The sequence below is a fragment of the Cervus elaphus genome, chromosome 13, assembly GCF_910594005.1.
Source record: "Cervus elaphus chromosome 13, mCerEla1.1, whole genome shotgun sequence".
Classification (NCBI taxonomy): domain Eukaryota; kingdom Metazoa; phylum Chordata; class Mammalia; order Artiodactyla; family Cervidae; genus Cervus; species Cervus elaphus.
The window spans coordinates 6210854-6231133 of NC_057827.1; the positions used below are offsets into that span (position 1 = coordinate 6210854).

The 20280-nt window shown below is 55.8% G+C and overlaps 8 non-coding genes across 8 annotated transcripts; all 8 read left to right on the plus strand.

The window, feature by feature from the left end:
• Nucleotides 1-1024: 1024 nt before the first annotated feature.
• On the plus strand, nt 1025-1117 carry LOC122707200. The gene has a single exon (XR_006344721.1). It is a non-coding gene; the product is annotated as a small nucleolar RNA SNORD116 (small nucleolar RNA).
• Nucleotides 1118-3756: 2639 nt separating this feature from the next.
• On the plus strand, nt 3757-3849 carry LOC122707201. Its single transcript, XR_006344722.1, has one exon. It is a non-coding gene; the product is annotated as a small nucleolar RNA SNORD116 (small nucleolar RNA).
• A 2639-nt stretch (nt 3850-6488) lies between these two features.
• On the plus strand, nt 6489-6581 carry LOC122707135. Its single transcript, XR_006344658.1, has one exon. It is a non-coding gene; the product is annotated as a small nucleolar RNA SNORD116 (small nucleolar RNA).
• Nucleotides 6582-9220: 2639 nt separating this feature from the next.
• On the plus strand, nt 9221-9313 carry LOC122707136. The gene has a single exon (XR_006344659.1). It is a non-coding gene; the product is annotated as a small nucleolar RNA SNORD116 (small nucleolar RNA).
• Nucleotides 9314-11952: 2639 nt separating this feature from the next.
• On the plus strand, nt 11953-12045 carry LOC122707137. The gene has a single exon (XR_006344660.1). It is a non-coding gene; the product is annotated as a small nucleolar RNA SNORD116 (small nucleolar RNA).
• A 2639-nt stretch (nt 12046-14684) lies between these two features.
• LOC122707138 lies at nt 14685-14777 on the plus strand. The gene has a single exon (XR_006344661.1). It is a non-coding gene; the product is annotated as a small nucleolar RNA SNORD116 (small nucleolar RNA).
• A 2639-nt stretch (nt 14778-17416) lies between these two features.
• LOC122707139 lies at nt 17417-17509 on the plus strand. Its single transcript, XR_006344662.1, has one exon. It is a non-coding gene; the product is annotated as a small nucleolar RNA SNORD116 (small nucleolar RNA).
• A 2638-nt stretch (nt 17510-20147) lies between these two features.
• LOC122707140 lies at nt 20148-20240 on the plus strand. Its single transcript, XR_006344663.1, has one exon. It is a non-coding gene; the product is annotated as a small nucleolar RNA SNORD116 (small nucleolar RNA).
• Nucleotides 20241-20280: the final 40 nt, after the last annotated feature.

Genomic DNA, 20280 nt, shown 5'->3' on the forward strand with positions numbered 1-20280 from the left:
GTTCACCTTACTCTGTAGTTCTCTGGGAAACTTTTCTGGTTAGTGTGGAGGTGAACCTTGTGCCAAGGACCCCTGAGCTGTAGTAGTAGCTACAGTCTCAGGGTACGTGGCATTCACACAGATGCTCTGCAAGGTGTCCTTGGGCAGTCAGATTTCTGTGCTTTGGTCAGACATCATGGGTCATGGAGACTGGGAGCCTAGAGCCTACGTCAACAGCCCCTCAGTGAAATTTTGCATGGGGCTGAAGGAAGATGCCAGGTGTCATCCCCCATGTCGTGGGAGGACAGGAGGTCAGGGCTCCATGACGACGGCATGGGTGTTCAGACTGTAGGGCCTTCCAATGCGGGCACTGAGACTTTGCTACCTTGGCATATTTCTGGACACACCCCCAACTTGCCGAGAGTGCATTCTTGTTGGTACACCGGGACACAGGCACTCAACCCCACATCGAATCCCCTGCCACCCATGCATGCTGAGTCAGAAAGACACCCACATGACCTTGAGCCTAATTTGCTGCACTCTTTTGAACGGTAGGTCACCAGTTGTCTGTAAGGGATAGATGTAGTTGGGTTGAAGATACAGGCCTTCCCCCAGTGAAAGCTCTGCATCAGTGTTCCTCAGTGAGAGCCCAAGTCCACATCTCAAGTGTTCCTGTGCTTTCTGTCCCCTTGTCAGGTGCAGTTGCCAGATATGGCTGTCCATGACCCAGGAGACGAAGGTCCGCCCATGAGGCGGCGGCTCGAGGTGCAAGGGAGTCCGGCAAGAAGTGTGGCGGCCCAGGGTGGTGCCAGGTCTTTTTGGATCACCGAGCACGGTACGGCTTCTCCTGCCCCAAGACGTGTCGTGAATTTCAGGTTTCCTGGCACTGCCTGAGTGGCTGTACGTATGGAGGGACCGTTCCTCTTGCTGAGAAGCCTGGGGGCTCTGAGTTGCCCCGGCTGCTGGAGGACTCCCAGGTCACTGGCTCCTCCTTGGAGCGGCGCTGCCTGCCCTGTGGAGGTGGGGAGCCAGCCAGCACGTGCTCGGATCGATGACGACACCCTCTCATGCATTCCTTGGAATATCTGAACAAAATGAGTGAGAACTCACTACCGTCTCCTCATCGAAACTGAGGTCCAGCACGTTGCCTCCCTTGGGGTTGAGGGTGGGACTGGTTAGCAAGAGGGCTTCTCTGACTGCGTCACACACACGCAAGTAGGAGCCAGGTCCCCACCATTTGCGAGGCTCCCATCTGCGGGTGGGCCGTGTACAGATGTTCGAGCAGCCTTCTTGAAATTTGAGGTCCATGGTGAAGGGCACTGAGGAGCAGAAGAGGCATCCTGCTTGTCCAGTGGTGGTAGGTGTCGTAGTAGATCCTGGCATCGGACAGTGAGGTCTTCTCTCAGAGCGGTGCATTTTGTCCTGGTTCCTGCTGCAAGTGTGCTAATTGGGGCTCTCGTGATGTCGATTGTGACGCAAGGAAGCTTCTGTGGTGTCTGATTGGAGGCCCAGGTGAGATCTGAGGCCCTCGCCATTGCGGCCGTTTGGGTTGGTGAGATTGCTGAGTACCCTGTGGGCTGCAGCGGCTGCAGAGACCTAGGGGAACGGTGGCAGTTGTGAAAGTTAATAGGCCTCATTTCTGCCCTTGGCAGTTCCTGAGTTGCAAGTCCTGTCACATGCTTGAGTCTTGGAGGTCGCCATGGACTGTGTTGTGGTCACAGGCCTGCATTGCTCCTACAGGTTGACCAGAGCCCCAGAGGAGAATGGTTGGGCAGGTGAGGAAAAGCGCAGTGTGATTGCCTGGGATGTTATGTCTGCTGAGGCTGCAGGCACTGTCGTTCTGTTCTCACTGATACGTAGTGTGGTCCTTTTGAAGCTGCCCTCAGCTGGGTACAGAGGAGAGGGCATTGCTTGTGCCTGGGAGGCTCAGTGAGAGGTGACCTTTGTGTCCTTGGTGGCCTGCTGCCAGTAGAAGGACTCCCCAAGTGTATCTTTGGTGCCTTGAAGAGTTGCAATAAGAGAGGCCAAGCAACCATCCCTGTGGTTTGTTATGTGGTGTGTGCACATGCCCCTTGGCCGCCATTTGTCCCCTGGGCCTGGAATTACCTAGGCTCCCTAAGGTTGAGGCCAGTCAGCCGGCCCTGATAGCACCAATGTGTTGGCCCCCTGGCAATGGAGCATCAAGCTTGGAGGCCCATGGTTCTGGTAGAGTTTGGTCATCGGTTGGAATCGCCAGGCTGACTCAGTGTAGGAGCCAGCAGCTCCCATGGCGCTATGGCAGAGACCTGTGGCATCCAGGGTCTTCCCCTGACAGGTCTTCTGAAGTCTTCATGAAAACATCCTTAGTGATCTGTGTGCACGCGGTCATTTTGCCCACCGTCATCCTGTGGGTGTTCCTGCTTGAGGATTGTCCCTGTGTGTGCCGAGGCCTTGGAGGCTTCAGATTTGGGTGAGTGACCCTTGGGGCAGGATGAGTCCAATGTGGACCACGCCCTGCATTATGGGAGCTTTCTGTAGGCTGTGGTCAGTAGCCTGGTCCCTACAGGGTGTGGATGTGAGGATAATCTGGCCAGGAAAGGGACCTGTTTCTGTGGGACTGACCCCTGGATCCTGGTACGTGAGGAAGTCCAAGTCCCATCCTTACTTTCTGTCAGAGGCCGCCCAATGAGTAGACTGACTGGCAGGAAGAGACGCATGCCTTGAATTCTGCTCCTATTCGAGGGTGCGCTGGGCCGAATCTGCCCTAGTGCCAAGTTCACCTTACTCTGTAGTTCTCTGGGAAACTTTTCTGGTTAGGGTGGAGGTGAACCTTGTGCCAAGGACCCCTGAGCTGTAGTAGTAGCTACAGTCTCAGGGTACGTGGCATTCACACAGATGCTCTGCAAGGTGTCCTTGGGCAGTCAGATTTCTGTGCTTTGGTCAGACATCATGGGTCATGGAGACTGGGAGCCTAGAGCCTACGTCAACAGCCCCTCAGTGAAATTTTGCATGGGGCTGAAGGAAGATGCCAGGTGTCATCCCCCATGTCGTGGGAGGACAGGAGGTCAGGGCTCCATGACGACGGCATGGGTGTTCAGACTGTAGGGCCTTCCAATGCGGGCACTGAGACTTTGCTACCTTGGCATATTTCTGGACACACCCCCAACTTGCCGAGAGTGCATTCTTGTTGGTACACCGGGACACAGGCACTCAACCCCACATCGAATCCCCTGCCACCCATGCATGCTGAGTCAGAAAGACACCCACATGACCTTGAGCCTAATTTGCTGCACTCTTTTGAACGGTAGGTCACCAGTTGTCTGTAAGGGATAGATGTAGTTGGGTTGAAGATACAGGCCTTCCCCCAGTGAAAGCTCTGCATCAGTGTTCCTCAGTGAGAGCCCAAGTCCACATCTCAAGTGTTCCTGTGCTTTCTGTCCCCTTGTCAGGTGCAGTTGCCAGATATGGCTGTCCATGACCCAGGAGACGAAGGTCCGCCCATGAGGCGGCGGCTCGAGGTGCAAGGGAGTCCGGCAAGAAGTGTGGCGGCCCAGGGTGGTGCCAGGTCTTTTTGGATCACCGAGCACGGTACGGCTTCTCCTGCCCCAAGACGTGTCGTGAATTTCAGGTTTCCTGGCACTGCCTGAGTGGCTGTACGTATGGAGGGACCGTTCCTCTTGCTGAGAAGCCTGGGGGCTCTGAGTTGCCCCGGCTGCTGGAGGACTCCCAGGTCACTGGCTCCTCCTTGGAGCGGCGCTGCCTGCCCTGTGGAGGTGGGGAGCCAGCCAGCACGTGCTCGGATCGATGACGACACCCTCTCATGCATTCCTTGGAATATCTGAACAAAATGAGTGAGAACTCACTACCGTCTCCTCATCGAAACTGAGGTCCAGCACGTTGCCTCCCTTGGGGTTGAGGGTGGGACTGGTTAGCAAGAGGGCTTCTCTGACTGCGTCACACACACGCAAGTAGGAGCCAGGTCCCCACCATTTGCGAGGCTCCCATCTGCGGGTGGGCCGTGTACAGATGTTCGAGCAGCCTTCTTGAAATTTGAGGTCCATGGTGAAGGGCACTGAGGAGCAGAAGAGGCATCCTGCTTGTCCAGTGGTGGTAGGTGTCGTAGTAGATCCTGGCATCGGACAGTGAGGTCTTCTCTCAGAGCGGTGCATTTTGTCCTGGTTCCTGCTGCAAGTGTGCTAATTGGGGCTCTCGTGATGTCGATTGTGACGCAAGGAAGCTTCTGTGGTGTCTGATTGGAGGCCCAGGTGAGATCTGAGGCCCTCGCCATTGCGGCCCTTTGGGTTGGTGAGATTGCTGAGTACCCTGTGGGCTGCAGCGGCTGCAGAGACCTAGGGGAACGGTGGCAGTTGTGAAAGTTAATAGGCCTCATTTCTGCCCTTGGCAGTTCCTGAGTTGCAAGTCCTGTCACATGCTTGAGTCTTGGAGGTCGCCATGGACTGTGTTGTGGTCACAGGCCTGCATTGCTCCTGCAGGTTGACCAGAGCCCCAGAGGAGAATGGTTGGGCAGGTGAGGAAAAGCGCAGTGTGATTGCCTGGGATGTTATGTCTGCTGAGGCTGCAGGCACTGTCGTTCTGTTCTCACTGATACGTAGTGTGGTCCTTTTGAAGCTGCCCTCAGCTGGGTACAGAGGAGAGGGCATTGCTTGTGCCTGGGAGGCTCAGTGAGAGGTGACCTTTGTGTCCTTGGTGGCCTGCTGCCAGTAGAAGGACTCCCCAAGTGTATCTTTGGTGCCTTGAAGAGTTGCAATAAGAGAGGCCAAGCAACCATCCCTGTGGTTTGTTATGTGGTGTGTGCACATGCCCCTTGGCCGCCATTTGTCCCCTGGGCCTGGAATTACCTAGGCTCCCTAAGGTTGAGGCCAGTCAGCCGGCCCTGATAGCACCAATGTGTTGGCCCCCTGGCAATGGAGCATCAAGCTTGGAGGCCCATGGTTCTGGTAGAGTTTGGTCATCGGTTGGAATCGCCAGGCTGACTCAGTGTAGGAGCCAGCAGCTCCCATGGCGCTATGGCAGAGACCTGTGGCATCCAGGGTCTTCCCCTGACAGGTCTTCTGAAGTCTTCATGAAAACATCCTTAGTGATCTGTGTGCACGCGGTCATTTTGCCCACCGTCATCCTGTGGGTGTTCCTGCTTGAGGATTGTCCCTGTGTGTGCCGAGGCCTTGGAGGCTTCAGATTTGGGTGAGTGACCCTTGGGGCAGGATGAGTCCAATGTGGACCACGCCCTGCATTATGGGAGCTTTCTGTAGGCTGTGGTCAGTAGCCTGGTCCCTACAGGGTGTGGATGTGAGGATAATCTGGCCAGGAAAGGGACCTGTTTCTGTGGGACTGACCCCTGGATCCTGGTACGTGAGGAAGTCCAAGTCCCATCCTTACTTTCTGTCAGAGGCCGCCCAATGAGTAGACTGACTGGCAGGAAGAGACGCATGCCTTGAATTCTGCTCCTATTCGAGGGTGCGCTGGGCCGAATCTGCCCTAGTGCCAAGTTCACCTTACTCTGTAGTTCTCTGGGAAACTTTTCTGGTTAGGGTGGAGGTGAACCTTGTGCCAAGGACCCCTGAGCTGTAGTAGTAGCTACAGTCTCAGGGTACGTGGCATTCACACAGATGCTCTGCAAGGTGTCCTTGGGCAGTCAGATTTCTGTGCTTTGGTCAGACATCATGGGTCATGGAGACTGGGAGCCTAGAGCCTACGTCAACAGCCCCTCAGTGAAATTTTGCATGGGGCTGAAGGAAGATGCCAGGTGTCATCCCCCATGTCGTGGGAGGACAGGAGGTCAGGGCTCCATGACGACGGCATGGGTGTTCAGACTGTAGGGCCTTCCAATGCGGGCACTGAGACTTTGCTACCTTGGCATATTTCTGGACACACCCCCAACTTGCCGAGAGTGCATTCTTGTTGGTACACCGGGACACAGGCACTCAACCCCACATCGAATCCCCTGCCACCCATGCATGCTGAGTCAGAAAGACACCCACATGACCTTGAGCCTAATTTGCTGCACTCTTTTGAACGGTAGGTCACCAGTTGTCTGTAAGGGATAGATGTAGTTGGGTTGAAGATACAGGCCTTCCCCCAGTGAAAGCTCTGCATCAGTGTTCCTCAGTGAGAGCCCAAGTCCACATCTCAAGTGTTCCTGTGCTTTCTGTCCCCTTGTCAGGTGCAGTTGCCAGATATGGCTGTCCATGACCCAGGAGACGAAGGTCCGCCCATGAGGCGGCGGCTCGAGGTGCAAGGGAGTCCGGCAAGAAGTGTGGCGGCCCAGGGTGGTGCCAGGTCTTTTTGGATCACCGAGCACGGTACGGCTTCTCCTGCCCCAAGACGTGTCGTGAATTTCAGGTTTCCTGGCACTGCCTGAGTGGCTGTACGTATGGAGGGACCGTTCCTCTTGCTGAGAAGCCTGGGGGCTCTGAGTTGCCCCGGCTGCTGGAGGACTCCCAGGTCACTGGCTCCTCCTTGGAGCGGCGCTGCCTGCCCTGTGGAGGTGGGGAGCCAGCCAGCACGTGCTCGGATCGATGACGACACCCTCTCATGCATTCCTTGGAAAATCTGAACAAAATGAGTGAGAACTCACTACCGTCTCCTCATCGAAACTGAGGTCCAGCACGTTGCCTCCCTTGGGGTTGAGGGTGGGACTGGTTAGCAAGAGGGCTTCTCTGACTGCGTCACACACACGCAAGTAGGAGCCAGGTCCCCACCATTTGCGAGGCTCCCATCTGCGGGTGGGCCGTGTACAGATGTTCGAGCAGCCTTCTTGAAATTTGAGGTCCATGGTGAAGGGCACTGAGGAGCAGAAGAGGCATCCTGCTTGTCCAGTGGTGGTAGGTGTCGTAGTAGATCCTGGCATCGGACAGTGAGGTCTTCTCTCAGAGCGGTGCATTTTGTCCTGGTTCCTGCTGCAAGTGTGCTAATTGGGGCTCTCGTGATGTCGATTGTGACGCAAGGAAGCTTCTGTGGTGTCTGATTGGAGGCCCAGGTGAGATCTGAGGCCCTCGCCATTGCGGCCCTTTGGGTTGGTGAGATTGCTGAGTACCCTGTGGGCTGCAGCGGCTGCAGAGACCTAGGGGAACGGTGGCAGTTGTGAAAGTTAATAGGCCTCATTTCTGCCCTTGGCAGTTCCTGAGTTGCAAGTCCTGTCACATGCTTGAGTCTTGGAGGTCGCCATGGACTGTGTTGTGGTCACAGGCCTGCATTGCTCCTGCAGGTTGACCAGAGCCCCAGAGGAGAATGGTTGGGCAGGTGAGGAAAAGCGCAGTGTGATTGCCTGGGATGTTATGTCTGCTGAGGCTGCAGGCACTGTCGTTCTGTTCTCACTGATACGTAGTGTGGTCCTTTTGAAGCTGCCCTCAGCTGGGTACAGAGGAGAGGGCATTGCTTGTGCCTGGGAGGCTCAGTGAGAGGTGACCTTTGTGTCCTTGGTGGCCTGCTGCCAGTAGAAGGACTCCCCAAGTGTATCTTTGGTGCCTTGAAGAGTTGCAATAAGAGAGGCCAAGCAACCATCCCTGTGGTTTGTTATGTGGTGTGTGCACATGCCCCTTGGCCGCCATTTGTCCCCTGGGCCTGGAATTACCTAGGCTCCCTAAGGTTGAGGCCAGTCAGCCGGCCCTGATAGCACCAATGTGTTGGCCCCCTGGCAATGGAGCATCAAGCTTGGAGGCCCATGGTTCTGGTAGAGTTTGGTCATCGGTTGGAATCGCCAGGCTGACTCAGTGTAGGAGCCAGCAGCTCCCATGGCGCTATGGCAGAGACCTGTGGCATCCAGGGTCTTCCCCTGACAGGTCTTCTGAAGTCTTCATGAAAGCATCCTTAGTGATCTGTGTGCACGCGGTCATTTTGCCCACCGTCATCCTGTGGGTGTTCCTGCTTGAGGATTGTCCCTGTGTGTGCCGAGGCCTTGGAGGCTTCAGATTTGGGTGAGTGACCCTTGGGGCAGGATGAGTCCAATGTGGACCACGCCCTGCATTATGGGAGCTTTCTGTAGGCTGTGGTCAGTAGCCTGGTCCCTACAGGGTGTGGATGTGAGGATAATCTGGCCAGGAAAGGGACCTGTTTCTGTGGGACTGACCCCTGGATCCTGGTACGTGAGGAAGTCCAAGTCCCATCCTTACTTTCTGTCAGAGGCCGCCCAATGAGTAGACTGACTGGCAGGAAGAGACGCATGCCTTGAATTCTGCTCCTATTCGAGGGTGCGCTGGGCCGAATCTGCCCTAGTGCCAAGTTCACCTTACTCTGTAGTTCTCTGGGAAACTTTTCTGGTTAGGGTGGAGGTGAACCTTGTGCCAAGGACCCCTGAGCTGTAGTAGTAGCTACAGTCTCAGGGTACGTGGCATTCACACAGATGCTCTGCAAGGTGTCCTTGGGCAGTCAGATTTCTGTGCTTTGGTCAGACATCATGGGTCATGGAGACTGGGAGCCTAGAGCCTACGTCAACAGCCCCTCAGTGAAATTTTGCATGGGGCTGAAGGAAGATGCCAGGTGTCATCCCCCATGTCGTGGGAGGACAGGAGGTCAGGGCTCCATGACGACGGCATGGGTGTTCAGACTGTAGGGCCTTCCAATGCGGGCACTGAGACTTTGCTACCTGGGCATATTTCTGGACACACCCCCAACTTGCCGAGAGTGCATTCTTGTTGGTACACCGGGACACAGGCACTCAACCCCACATCGAATCCCCTGCCACCCATGCATGCTGAGTCAGAAAGACACCCACATGACCTTGAGCCTAATTTGCTGCACTCTTTTGAACGGTAGGTCACCAGTTGTCTGTAAGGGATAGATGTAGTTGGGTTGAAGATACAGGCCTTCCCCCAGTGAAAGCTCTGCATCAGTGTTCCTCAGTGAGAGCCCAAGTCCACATCTCAAGTGTTCCTGTGCTTTCTGTCCCCTTGTCAGGTGCAGTTGCCAGATATGGCTGTCCATGACCCAGGAGACGAAGGTCCGCCCATGAGGCGGCGGCTCGAGGTGCAAGGGAGTCCGGCAAGAAGTGTGGCGGCCCAGGGTGGTGCCAGGTCTTTTTGGATCACCGAGCACGGTACGGCTTCTCCTGCCCCAAGACGTGTCGTGAATTTCAGGTTTCCTGGCACTGCCTGAGTGGCTGTACGTATGGAGGGACCGTTCCTCTTGCTGAGAAGCCTGGGGGCTCTGAGTTGCCCCGGCTGCTGGAGGACTCCCAGGTCACTGGCTCCTCCTTGGAGCGGCGCTGCCTGCCCTGTGGAGGTGGGGAGCCAGCCAGCACGTGCTCGGATCGATGACGACACCCTCTCATGCATTCCTTGGAAAATCTGAACAAAATGAGTGAGAACTCACTACCGTCTCCTCATCGAAACTGAGGTCCAGCACGTTGCCTCCCTTGGGGTTGAGGGTGGGACTGGTTAGCAAGAGGGCTTCTCTGACTGCGTCACACACACGCAAGTAGGAGCCAGGTCCCCACCATTTGCGAGGCTCCCATCTGCGGGTGGGCCGTGTACAGATGTTCAAGGAGCCTTCTTGGAACGTGAGGTCCATGGTGAAGGGCACTGAGGAGCAGAAGAGGCATCCTGCTTGTCCAGTGGTGGTAGGTGTCGCAGTAGATCCTGGCATCGGACAGTGAGGTCTTCTCTCAGAGCAGTGCATTTTGTCCTGGTTCCTGCTGCAAGTGTGCTAATTGGGGCTCTCGTGATGTCGATTGTGACGCAAGGAAGCTTCTGTGGTGTCTGATTGGAGGCCCAGGTGAGATCTGAGGCCCTCGCCATTGCGGCCCTTTGGGTTGGTGAGATTGCTGAGTACCCTGTGGGCTGCAGCGGCTGCAGAGACCTAGGGGAACGGTGGCAGTTGTGAAAGTTAATAGGCCTCATTTCTGCCCTTGGCAGTTCCTGAGTTGCAAGTCCTGTCACATGCTTGAGTCTTGGAGGTCGCCATGGACTGTGTTGTGGTCACAGGCCTGCATTGCTCCTGCAGGTTGACCAGAGCCCCAGAGGGGAATGGTTGGGCAGGTGAGGAAAAGCGCAGTGTGATTGCCTGGGATGTTATGTCTGCTGAGGCTGCAGGCACTGTCATTCTGTTTTCACTGATACGTAGTGTGGTCCTTTTGAAGCTGCCCTCAGCTGGGTACAGAGGAGAGGGCATTGCTTGTGCCTGGGAGGCTCAGTGAGAGGTGACCTTTGTGTCCTTGGTGGCCTCCTGCCAGTAGAAGGACTCCCCAAGGGTATCTTTGGTGCCTTGAAGAGTTGCAATAAGAGAGGCCAAGCAACCAGCCCTGTGGGTTGTTATGTGGTGTGTGCACATGCCCCTTGGCCGCCATTTGTCCCCTGGGCCTGGAATTACCTAGGCTCCCTAAGGTTGGGGCCAGTCAGCCGGCCCTGATAGCACCAATGTGTTGGCCCCCTGGCAATGGAGCATCAAGCTTGGAGGCCCATGGTTCTGGTAGAGTTTGGTCATCGGTTGGAATCGCCAGGCTGACTCAGTGTAGGAGCCAGCAGCTCCCATGGCGCTATGGCAGAGACCTGTGGCATCCAGGGTCTTCCCCTGACAGGTCTTCTGAAGTCTTCATGAAAGCATCCTTAGTGATCTGTGTGCACGCGGTCATTTTGCCCACCGTCATCCTGTGGGTGTTCCTGCTTGAGGATTGTCCCTGTGTGTGCCGAGGCCTTGGAGGCTTCAGATTTGGGTGAGTGACCCTTGGGGCAGGATGAGTCCAATGTGGACCACGCCCTGCATTATGGGAGCTTTCTGTAGGCTGTGGTCAGCAGCCTGGTCCTTACAGGGTGTGGATGTGAGGATAATCTGGCCAGGAAAGGGACCTGTTTCTGTGGGACTGAGCCCTGGATCCTGGTACGTGAGGAAGTCCAAGTCCCATCCTTACTTTCTGTCAGAGGCCGCCCAATGAGTAGACTGACTGGCAGGAAGAGACGCATGCCTTGAATTCTGCTCCTATTCGAGGGTGCGCTGGGCCGAATCTGCCCTAGTGCCAAGTTCACCTTACTCTGTAGTTCTCTGGGAAACTTTTCTGGTTAGGGTGGAGGTGAACCTTGTGCCAAGGACCCCTGAGCTGTAGTAGTAGCTACAGTCTCAGGGTACGTGGCATTCACACAGATGCTCTGCAAGGTGTCCTTGGGCAGTCAGATTTCTGTGCTTTGGTCAGACATCATGGGTCATGGAGACTGGGAGCCTAGAGCCTTCATCAACAGCCCCTCAGTGAAATTTTGCATGGGGCTGAAGGAAGATGCCAGGTGTCATCCCCCATGTCGTGGGAGGACAGGAGGTCAGGGCTCCATGACGACGGCATGGGTGTTCAGACTGTAGGGCCTTCCAATGTGGGCACTGAGACTAGGCTACCTGGACATATTTGTGGACACACCCCCAACTTGCCGAGAGTGCATTCTTGTTGGTACACCGGGACACAGGCACTCAACCCCACATCGAATCCCCTGACACCCATGCATGCTGAGTCAGAAAGACACCCACATGACCTTGAGCCTAATTTGCTGCACTCTTTTGAACGGTAGGTCACCAGTTGTCTGTAAGGGATAGATGTAGTTGGGTTGAAGATACAGGCCTTCCCCCAGTGAAAGCTCTGCATCAGTGTTCCTCAGTGAGAGCCCAAGTCCACATCTCAAGTGTTCCTGTGCTTTCTGTCCCCTTGTCAGGTGCAGTTGCCAGATATGGCTGTCCATGACCCAGGAGACGAAGGTCCGCCCATGAGGCGGCGGCTCGAGGTGCAAGGGAGTCCGGCAAGAAGTGTGGCGGCCCAGGGTGGTGCCAGGTCTTTTTGGATCACCGAGCACGGTACGGCTTCTCCTGCCCCAAGACGTGTCGTGAATTTCAGGTTTCCTGGCACTGCCTGAGTGGCTGTACGTATGGAGGGACCGTTCCTCTTGCTGAGAAGCCTGGGGGCTCTGAGTTGCCCCGGCTGCTGGAGGACTCCCAGGTCACTGGCTCCTCCTTGGAGCGGCGCTGCCTGCCCTGTGGAGGTGGGGAGCCAGCCAGCACGTGCTCGGATCGATGACGACACCCTCTCATGCATTCCTTGGAAAATCTGAACAAAATGAGTGAGAACTCACTACCGTCTCCTCATCGAAACTGAGGTCCAGCACGTTGCCTCCCTTGGGGTTGAGGGTGGGACTGGTTAGCAAGAGGGCTTCTCTGACTGCGTCACACACACGCAAGTAGGAGCCAGGTCCCCACCATTTGCGAGGCTCCCATCTGCGGGTGGGCCGTGTACAGATGTTCGAGCGGCCTTCTTGAAATTTGAGGTCCATGGTGAAGGGCACTGAGGAGCAGAAGAGGCATCCTGCTTGTCCAGTGGTGGTAGGTGTCGTAGTAGATCCTGGCATCGGACAGTGAGGTCTTCTCTCAGAGCGGTGCATTTTGTCCTGGTTCCTGCTGCAAGTGTGCTAATTGGGGCTCTCGTGATGTCGATTGTGACGCAAGGAAGCTTCTGTGGTGTCTGATTGGAGGCCCAGGTGAGATCTGAGGCCCTCTCCATTGCGGCCGTTTGGGTTGGTGAGATTGCTGAGTACCCTGTGGGCTGCAGCGGCTGCAGAGACCTAGGGGAACGGTGGCAGTTGTGAAAGTTAATAGGCCTCATTTCTGCCCTTGGCAGTTCCTGAGTTGCAAGTCCTGTCACATGCTTGAGTCTTGGAGGTCGCCATGGACTGTGTTGTGGTCACAGGCCTGCATTGCTCCTGCAGGTTGACCAGAGCCCCAGAGGAGAATGGTTGGGCAGGTGAGGAAAAGCTCAGTGTGATTGCCTGGGATGTTATGTCTGCTGAGGCTGCAGGCACTGTCGTTCTGTTTTCACTGATACATAGTGTGGTCCTTTTGAAGCTGCCCTCAGCTGGGTACAGAGGAGAGGGCATTGCTTGTGCCTGGGAGGCTCAGTGAGAGGTGACCTTTGTGTCCTTGGTGGCCTGCTGCCAGTAGAAGGACTCCCCAAGTGTATCTTTGGTGCCTTGAAGAGTTGCAATAAGAGAGGCCAAGCAACCATCCCTGTGGTTTGTTATGTGGTGTGTGCACATGCCCCTTGGCCTCCATTTGTCCCCTGGGCCTGGAATTACCTAGGCTCCCTAAGGTTGAGGCCAGTCAGCCGGCCCTGATAGCACCAATGTGTTGGCCCCCTGGCAATGGAGCATCAAGCTTGGAGGCCCATGGTTCTGGTAGAGTTTGGTCATCGGTTGGAATCGCCAGGCTGACTCAGTGTAGGAGCCAGCAGCTCCCATGGCGCTATGGCAGAGACCTGTGGCATCCAGGGTCTTCCCCTGACAGGTCTTCTGAAGTCTTCATGAAAGCATCCTTAGTGATCTGTGTGCACGCGGTCATTTTGCCCACCGTCATCCTGTGGGTGTTCCTGCTTGAGGATTGTCCCTGTGTGTGCCGAGGCCTTGGAGGCTTCAGATTTGGGTGAGTGACCCTTGGGGCAGGATGAGTCCAATGTGGACCACGCCCTGCATTATGGGAGCTTTCTGTAGGCTGTGGTCAGTAGCCTGGTCCCTACAGGGTGTGGATGTGAGGATAATCTGGCCAGGAAAGGGACCTGTTTCTGTGGGACTGACCACTGGATCCTGGTACGTGAGGAAGTCCAAGTCCCATCCTTACTTTCTGTCAGAGGCCGCCCAATGAGTAGACTGACTGGCAGGAAGAGACGCATGCCTTGAATTCTGCTCCTATTCGAGGGTGCGCTGGGCCGAATCTGCCCTAGTTCCAAGTTCACCTTACTCTGTAGTTCTCTGGGAAACTTTTCTGGTTAGGGTGGAGGTGAACCTTGTGCCAAGGACCCCTGAGCTGTAGTAGTAGCTACAGTCTCAGGGTACGTGGCATTCACACAGATGCTCTGCAAGGTGTCCTTGGGCAGTCAGATTTCTGTGCTTTGGTCAGACATCATGGGTCATGGAGACTGGGAGCCTAGAGCCTACGTCAACAGCCCCTCAGTGAAATTTTGCATGGGGCTGAAGGAAGATGCCAGGTGTCATCCCCCATGTCGTGGGAGGACAGGAGGTCAGGGCTCCATGACGACGGCATGGGTGTTCAGACTGTAGGGCCTTCCAATGCGGGCACTGAGACTTTACTACCTTGGCATATTTCTGGACACACCCCCAACTTGCCGAGAGTGCATTCTTGTTGGTACACCGGGACACAGGCACTCAACCCCACATCGAATCCCCTGCCACCCATGCATGCTGAGTCAGAAAGACACCCACATGACCTTGAGCCTAATTTGCTGCACTCTTTTGAACGGTAGGTCACCAGTTGTCTGGAAGGGATAGATGTAGTTGGGTTGAAGATACAGGCCTTCCCCCAGTGAAAGCTCTGCATCAGTGTTCCTCAGTGAGAGCCCAAGTCCACATCTCAAGTGTTCCTGTGCTTTCTGTCCCCTTGTCAGGTGCAGTTGCCAGATATGGCTGTCCATGACCCAGGAGACGAAGGTCCGCCCATGAGGCGGCGGCTCGAGGTGCAAGGGAGCCCGGCAAGAACTGTGGCGGCCCAGGGTGGTGCCAGGTCTTTTTGGATCACCGAGCACGGTACGGCTTCTCCTGCCCCAAGACGTGTCGTGAATTTCAGGTTTCCTGGCACTGCCTGAGTGGCTGTACGTATGGAGGGACCGTTCCTCTTGCTTAGAAGCCTGGGGGCTCTGAGTTGCCCCGGCTGCTGGAGGACTCCCAGGTCACTGGCTCCTCCTTGGAGCGGCGCTGCCTGCCCTGTGGAGGTGGTGAGCCAGCCAGCACGTGCTCGGATCGATGACGACACCCTCTCATGCATTCCTTGGAAAATCTGAACAAAATGAGTGAGAACTCACTACCGTCTCCTCATCGAAACTGAGGTCCAGCACGTTGCCTCCCGTGGGGTTGAGGGTGGGACTGGTTAGCAAGAGGGCTTCTCTGACTGCGTCACACACACGCAAGTAGGAGCCAGGTCCCCACCATTTGCGAGGCTCCCATCTGCGGGTGGGCCGTGTACAGATGTTCGAGCGGCCTTCTTGGAATTTGGGGTCCATGGTGAAGGGCACTGAGGAGCAGAAGAGGCATCCTGCTTGTCCAGTGGTGGTAGGTGTCGTAGTAGATCCTGGCATCGGACAGTGAGGTCTTCTCTCAGAGCGGTGCATTTTGTCCTGGTTCCTGCTGCAAGTGTGCTAATTGGGGCTCTCGTGATGTCGATTGTGACGCAAGGAAGCTTCTGTGGTGTCTGATTGGAGGCCCAGGTGAGATCTGAGGCCCTCTCCATTGCGGCCGTTTGGGTTGGTGAGATTGCTGAGTACCCTGTGGGCTGCAGCGGCTGCAGAGACCTAGGGGAACGGTGGCAGTTGTGAAAGTTAATAGGCCTCATTTCTGCCCTTGGCAGTTCCTGAGTTGCAAGTCCTGTCACATGCTTGAGTCTTGGAGGTCGCCATGGACTGTGTTGTGGTCACAGGCCTGCATTGCTCCTGCAGGTTGACCAGAGCCCCAGAGGAGAATGGTTGGGCAGGTGAGGAAAAGCTCAGTGTGATTGCCTGGGATGTTATGTCTGCTGAGGCTGCAGGCACTGTCGTTCTGTTTTCACTGATACATAGTGTGGTCCTTTTGAAGCTGCCCTCAGCTGGGTACAGAGGAGAGGGCATTGCTTGTGCCTGGGAGGCTCAGTGAGAGGTGACCTTTGTGTCCTTGGTGGCCTGCTGCCAGTAGAAGGACTCCCCAAGTGTATCTTTGGTGCCTTGAAGAGTTGCAATAAGAGAGGCCAAGCAACCAGCCCTGTGGGTTGTTATGTGGTGTGTGCACATGCCCCTTGGCCGCCATTTGTCCCCTGGGCCTGGAATTACCTAGGCTCCCTAAGGTTGAGGCCAGTCAGCCGGCCCTGATAGCACCAATGTGTTGGCCCCCTGGCAATGGAGCATCAAGCTTGGAGGCCCATGGTTCTGGTAGAGTTTGGTCATCGGTTGGAATCGCCAGGCTGACTCAGTGTAGGAGCCAGCAGCTCCCATGGCGCTATGGCAGAGACCTGTGGCATCCAGGGTCTTCCCCTGACAGGTCTTCTGAAGTCTTCATGAAAGCATCCTTAGTGATCTGTGTGCACGCGGTCATTTTGCCCACCGTCATCCTGTGGGTGTTCCTGCTTGAGGATTGTCCCTGTGTGTGCCGAGGCCTTGGAGGCTTCAGATTTGGGTGAGTGACCCTTGGGGCAGGATGAGTCCAATGTGGACCACGCCCTGCATTATGGGAGCTTTCTGTAGGCTGTGGTCAGTAGCCTGGTCCCTACAGGGTGTGGATGTGAGGATAATCTGGCCAGGAAAGGGACCTGTTTCTGTGGGACTGACCCCTGGATCCTGGTACGTGAGGAAGTCCAAGTCCCATCCTTACTTTCTGTCAGAGGCCGCCCAATGAGTAGACTGACTGGCAGGAAGAGACGCATGCCTTGAATTCTGCTCCTATTCGAGGGTGCGCTGGGCCGAATCTGCCCTAGTGCCAAGTTCACCTTACTCTGTAGTTCTCTGGGAAACTTTTCTGGTTAGGGTGGAGGTGAACCTTGTGCCAAGGACCCCTGAGCTGTAGTAGTAGCTACAGTCTCAGGGTACGTGGCATTCACACAGATGCTCTGCAAGGTGTCCTTGGGCAGTCAGATTTCTGTGCTTTGGTCAGACATCATGGGTCATGGAGACTGGGAGCCTAGAGCCTACGTCAACAGCCCCTCAGTGAAATTTTGCATGGGGCTGAAGGAAGATGCCAGGTGTCATCCCCCATGTCGTGGGAGGACAGGAGGTCAGGGCTCCATGACGACGGCATGGGTGTTCAGACTGTAGGGCCTTCCAATGCGGGCACTGAGACTTTGCTACCTTGGCATATTTCTGGACACACCCCCAACTTGCCGAGAGTGCATTCTTGTTGGTACACCGGGACACAGGCACTCAACCCCACATCGAATCCCCTGCCACCCATGCATGCTGAGTCAGAAAGACACCCACATGACCTTGAGCCTAATTTGCTGCACTCTTTTGAACGGTAGGTCACCAGTTGTCTGTAAGGGATAGATGTAGTTGGGTTGAAGATACAGGCCTTCCCCCAGTGAAAGCTCTGCATCAGTGTTCCTCAGTGAGAGCCCAAGTCCACATCTCAAGTGTTCCTGTGCTTTCTGTCCCCTTGTCAGGTGCAGTTGCCAGATATGGCTGTCCATGACCCAGGAGACGAAGGTCCGCCCATGAGGCGGCGGCTCGAGGTGCAAGGGAGTCCGGCAAGAAGTGTGGCGGCCCAGGGTGGTGCCAGGTCTTTTTGGATCCCCGAGCACGGTACGGCTTCTCCTGCCCCAAGACGTGTCGTGAATTTCAGGTTTCCTGGCACTGCCTGAGTGGCTGTACGTATGGAGGGACCGTTCCTCTTGCTGAGAAGCCTGGGGGCTCTGAGTTGCCCCGGCTGCTGGAGGACTCCCAGGTCACTGGCTCCTCCTTGGAGCGGCGCTGCCTGCCCTGTGGAGGTGGGGAGCCAGCCAGCACGTGCTCGGATCGATGACGACACCCTCTCATGCATTCCTTGGAAAATCTGAACAAAATGAGTGAGAACTCACTACCGTCTCCTCATCGAAACTGAGGTCCAGCACGTTGCCTCCCTTGGGGTTGAGGGTGGGACTGGTTAGCAAGAGGGCTTCTCTGACTGCGTCACACACACGCAAGTAGGAGCCAGGTCCCCACCATTTGCGAGGCTCCCATCTGCGGGTGGGCCGTGTACAGATGTTCGAGCGGCCTTCTTGGAATTTGGGGTCCATGGTGAAGGGCACTGAGGAGCAGAAGAGGCATCCTGCTTGTCCAGTGGTGGTAGGTGTCGTAGTAGATCCTGGCATCGGACAGTGAGGTCTTCTCTCAGAGCGGTGCATTTTGTCCTGGTTCCTGCTGCAAGTGTGCTAATTGGGGCTCTCGTGATGTCGATTGTGACGCAAGGAAGCTTCTGTGGTGTCTGATTGGAGGCCCAGGTGAGATCTGAGGCCGTCGCCATTGCGGCCCTCTTGGTTGTGAGATTGCTGAGTACCCTGTGGGCTGCAGCGGCTGCAGAGACCTAGGGGAACGGTGGCAGTTGTGAAAGTTAATAGGCCTCATTTCTGCCCTTGGCAGTTCCTGAGTTGCAAGTCCTGTCACATGCTTGAGTCTTGGAGGTCGCCATGGACTGTGTTGTGGTCACAGGCCTGCATTGCTCCTGCAGGTTGACCAGAGCCCCAGAGGGGAATGGTTGCGCAGATGAGGAAAAGCGCAGTGTGATTGCCTGGGACGTTATGTCTGCTGAGGCTACAGGCACTGTCGTTCTGTTCTCACTGATACATAGTGTGGTCCTTTTGAAGCTGCCCTCAGCTGGGTACAGAGGAGAGGGCATTGCTTGTGCCTGGGAGGCTCAGTGAGAGGTGACCTTTGTGTCCTTGGTGGCCTGCTGCCAGTAGAAGGACTCCCCAAGGGTATCTTTGGTGCCTTGAAGAGTTGCAATAAGAGAGGCCAAGCAACCAGCCCTGTGGTTTATTATGTGGTGTGTGCACATGCCCCTTGGCCGCCATTTATCCCCTGGGCCTGGAATTACCTAGGCTCCCTAAGGTTGAGGCCAGTCAGCCGGCCCAGGTAGCACCAATGTGTTGGCCCCCTGGCAATGGAGCATCAAACTTGGAGGCCCATGGTTCTGGTAGAGTTTGGTCATTGGTTGTAATAGCCAGGCTGACTCAATATAGGAGCCAGCAGCTCCCATGGCGCTATGGCAGAGACCTGTGGCATCCAGGGTCTTCCCCTGACAGGTCTTCTGAAGTCTTCATGAAAGCATCCTTAGTGATCTGTGTGCACGCGGTCATTTTGCCCACCGTCATCCTGTGGGTGTTCCTGCTTGAGGATTGTCCCTGTGTGTGCCGAGGCCTTGGAGGCTTCAGATTTGGGTGAGTGACCCTTGGGGCAGGATGAGTCCAATGTGGACCACGCCCTGCATTATGGGAGCTTTCTGTAGGCTGTGGTCAGTAGCCTGGTCCCTACAGGGTGTGGATGTGAGGATAATCTGGCCAGGAAAGGGACCTGTTTCTGTGGGACTAAGCCCTGGATCCTGGTACGTGAGGAAGTCCAAGTCCCATCCTTACTTTCTGTCAGAGGCCGCCCAATGAGTAGACTGACTGGCAGGAAGAGACGCATGCCTTGAATTCTGCTCCTATTCGAGGGTGCGCTGGGCCGAATCTGCCCTAGTGCCAAGTTCACCTTACTCTGTAGTTCTCTGGGAAACTTTTCTGGTTAGGGTGGAGGTGAACCTTGTGCCAAGGACCCCTGAGCTGTAGTAGTAGCTACAGTCTCAGGGTACGTGGCATTCACACAGATGCTCTGCAAGGTGTCCTTGGGCAGTCAGATTTCTGTGCTTTGGTCAGACATCATGGGTCATGGAGACTGGGAGCCTAGAGCCTACATCAACAGCCCCTCAGTGAAATTTTGCATGGGGCTGAAGGAAGATGCCAGGTGTCATCCCCCATGTCGTGGGAGGACAGGAGGTCAGGGCTCCATGACGACGGCATGGGTGTTCAGACTGTAGGGCCTTCCAATGCGGGCACTGAGACTTTGCTACCTGGGCATATTTCTGGACACACCCCCAACTTGCCGAGAGTGCATTCTTGTTGGTACACCGGGACACAGGCACTCAACCCCACATCGAATCCCCTGCCACCCATGCATGCTGAGTCAGAAAGACACCCACATGACCTTGAGCCTAATTTGCTGCACTCTTTTGAACGGTAGGTCACCAGTTGTCTGTAAGGGATAGATGTAGTTGGGTTGAAGATACAGGCCTTCCCCCAGTGAAAGCTCTGCATCAGTGTTCCTCAGTGAGAGCCCAAGTCCACATCTCAAGTGTTCCTGTGCTTTCTGTCCCCTTGTCAGGTGCAGTTGCCAGATATGGCTGTCCATGACCCAGGAGACGAAGGTCCGCCCATGAGGCGGCGGCTCGAGGTGCAAGGGAGTCCGGCAAGAAGTGTGGCGGCCCAGGGTGGTGCCAGGTCTTTTTGGATCACCGAGCACGGTACGGCTTCTCCTGCCCCAAGACGTGTCGTGAATTTCAGGTTTCCTGGCACTGCCTGAGTGGCTGTACGTATGGAGGGACCGTTCCTCTTGCTGAGAAGCCTGGGGGCTCTGAGTTGCCCCGGCTGCTGGAGGACTCCCAGGTCACTGGCTCCTCCTTGGTGCGGAGCTGCCTGCCCTGTGGAGGTGGGGAGCCAGCCAGCACGTGCTCGGATCGATGACGACACCCTCTCATGCATTCCTTGGAAAATCTGAACAAAATGAGTGAGAACTCACTACCGTCTCCTCATCGAAACTGAGGTCCAGCACGTTGCCTCCCTTGGGGTTGAGGGTGGGACTGGTTA